Source organism: Euleptes europaea, chromosome 10 (assembly GCF_029931775.1).
Source record: "Euleptes europaea isolate rEulEur1 chromosome 10, rEulEur1.hap1, whole genome shotgun sequence".
In the NCBI taxonomy this organism is placed as follows: domain Eukaryota; kingdom Metazoa; phylum Chordata; class Lepidosauria; order Squamata; family Sphaerodactylidae; genus Euleptes; species Euleptes europaea.
In genome coordinates this window covers 52,370,107-52,373,023 of record NC_079321.1, presented here as the reverse complement: position 1 = coordinate 52,373,023, position 2,917 = coordinate 52,370,107, and the positions used below count along the sequence as shown (strand labels likewise).

The window sequence follows — 2,917 nt, the reverse complement described above, 5'->3', positions numbered from 1 at the left end:
CCAGATAGTGGTTCTTTTCAGAACCTTTTTTAAAGGGTTGGTTAACTACCTCAGTAGCAGAGGATTGAACTATACCCTATCTGTACTGTACATAGAAAATCTTTGTAGATAAAACCAAGGCTTGTTTAATTATGACATGAGGGTTAAAATATATACCAAATGTAACATTCTTAGTTGCCTTTAATTTCAGAGGCTTTGTAAGAGTCCCTCATGTCCATTGTAACAGGCCTTGCTTTTGTCGTATTTTGTGGCTGAAAAAGCAGCCTTGCTTCTTCAGATATTGTAGTTATTTGGATGTATAATAGTTTAGCGAGATGTTACTTTTTGTAAGACATCAAATGTTCAAAAAAGTGCATCAGCAACTTGTACTAAATACTGCAGTGTCCCTTTATAAAAGGTCAGACTTAAAACTGACAACTGTACAGTGAAGCCTGACATTTGGATATTTTGAAGTTTTTCATAAATCATAGAAAATAGTATATGGCTGTAGTTTAGCTTTTTAGGTAATGGTATGTTTTCTCATTAGTGCATTTCTTACTGCTGATTGCTGTAAAAACAGGCAGATCAGCTTTCCATTTTCTCTTTATACAGATCATGATAACCTGTAGAGTAGAATACAATCATTTGTGCTATGTTTTAATTTTCTAAAGCACCTTGATGACAGTGAGTGTTAAGTGGTGAAACATCCTCTATTGAATCACCCTTCCAAAAGGTTCTGTCAAGTCCAAACATGCATAGATAAAATAATTATGACTTGGTATGGACTTGACATAAAGAGCTTCCCTTATACCCTTCACCAAAGGGATACTGCAGTTGTTACATATCTGTAGGCACCACAGTAAGAACTGAGACACCTAATTAAGGTTTTATACACACCAGTTCCCCAGTAAATGAAAAAATTAACAAAAAATAGATGTCATATGTTAAATGCTCATTGCAAACAATCATTTTGCATTCCTGCAAATAAAATTGTTTTATACTGTAAGCTGGAGGCAAGTGTAACTTATTTTTGTAATAAAGTTTTTATTTTTTTTATGTGTCATTAATATAAATGTGTGTTAGTGCAGAAATCTTCTGGTTTAAAAACTCGTGCGCACACATTTCAGTATGTTTACTTGTATTTACATTTTTTAGAATAGTGGTTTCCAGTAGTCTGTCTCTCTTACATTAATTGAATTTTTGTTATCTTAATAAACCATTTTAGTATATTGTATGTCAATTACTGGGATAGCTGGGACATAAAGTGTAATTTAAAATGTGTCAAGTATTCATGGGAATATGTAAATGTGCCTTGCTAGTTAAGAAAGAAACTAAGTGGCTAAATGGTAAAGTCATTGTTTAATGAGATGCCAAATGCCATGGTTTCATATACTGCCCATGAAGAAGTACTACTCTCCATAATTGAACATGAAACATGAGTGTTGCATCAGCTTCCAAAATCTTAAACTTGATAGGATGAGGCTTATGGAACGTAGGTTTGCTAAATGTAGCCTTAAATATAACTGATTTCTTTGTAATCCTTGGTGCTGGTAGTCCCGGTGCCAAGGAGGTTTAAATCCTCCCTTCAATGAGGCTGTTGTGCCAACTGGCATCTTTACTGTCATAGTCTTATAAGGAGCACTGTCAAGCTGTTTATGCCAAATTTGTCTTGATACCTAATGGAGGAATAGGAAGAGGGGGGAAGCCTTCTGACTTATATCTTCCATATCTCTCCATTGCTGAAAAACAAACTTTTTATAGTTGTTCAAGCATTGCTAATTGTGGCTTGGGGGAAAAAAAGAAAATGATCAATTGGTCTTTTCAGAATTGTGTTTTCAGTTGACGCCAATACAAAATGAAATTTCATAATATGCAAGCTGAAATTGTGATCATCTTCAGCTGTGAAAAAGGGTTGGGGGGCGGGATGCATTATGAAATTGACTGGAAGTGATCAGTATAGTTTGTAAGCAATGGTGAGTAATAAGTACCAGAATCTTGACAGTGTTCTTAATTATGAATTCAAGCCATTATGACTTTTACAATTAAATATTATTTGCACTGTTCTGACATTGGTGCAGTTTTTTAGCAGAATAATGAAAAAAATACAGTAAAAATGCATGTGGAAACTTGTATTGTGAAAAATTGATCTTTTTAAGAAGAAATGTTAATACTAAAAACTCTTAAAATTGATTCTGTAAATGAAATGAAATTTCATTAATAGCTAACTGAAGGTGATGGAAATATGATTTCATGCAACTTTGACTTAGTCATATTGGGTACCAGTATTATAGAATATTTCAGACCTTAGGCATAGGGTACACATATGTCATACTGTCCCACTAAGGCGCAAATGGCTAACTTACAGAAGCAGAAATTCTACTTACATATTAGCACGAGTTCTTTCTGTTCCAGGAAAAAATGCCTGTGTGTGTGTGTGTTAACTGTTGCCATTTTCAGAGATGGGTGGGGGTTGGGGGGAGAGGTATTCTAATGTCGAAAAACAAGTTCTATAGAAAGTTCTTTCATAACTTGGTCTAACAGCTAGCCATGGAGCAGAGAATACACATGCTGTTTAAAGGGACGGGACACTGTTTGTATATAACTTGAACATCCTTTGAAGGCCAAATAGTTCTTTTAGCATGCTTAGATTTGATGGTTCTTTTAAATTTCCCTCTGTTCACTTCTCTTGAATTGTGTCAAGTAAAAGGCTGAGGTTACCATTCTTAATAACAGTTCAAATTCAAAAAGACATTGGCATGAAAAATCAGGGGTTTATTCATACATTTAAAAAATGAAATAGTATTATAAGTTCACATTGAAACAACCATTGAGTGAAGAGGTTGCTGTTTGGTATGGCTTTGCTATATACAACTCTTGGCTAACTTCAGATTCAAACAGATCTTCCACAGATCTTTAAAAAGTGGAGCCTAACATGTTT

At 34.4% G+C, this 2,917-nt stretch overlaps 1 protein-coding gene across 6 annotated transcripts in view; it reads left to right on the top strand.

Moving 5' to 3' along the window:
* The window catches only part of SYNCRIP (synaptotagmin binding cytoplasmic RNA interacting protein), a 17,913-nt gene extending 15,871 nt beyond the window's left edge, over positions 1–2,042 (top strand). For all 6 annotated transcript variants that reach the window (XM_056856503.1, XM_056856502.1, XM_056856501.1 and 3 more), the window contains exon 11: positions 1–2,042. This exon is cut by the window's left edge. The gene's annotated coding sequence lies outside the window, so the exon portion shown is untranslated.
* Positions 2,043–2,917: the final 875 nt, after the last annotated feature.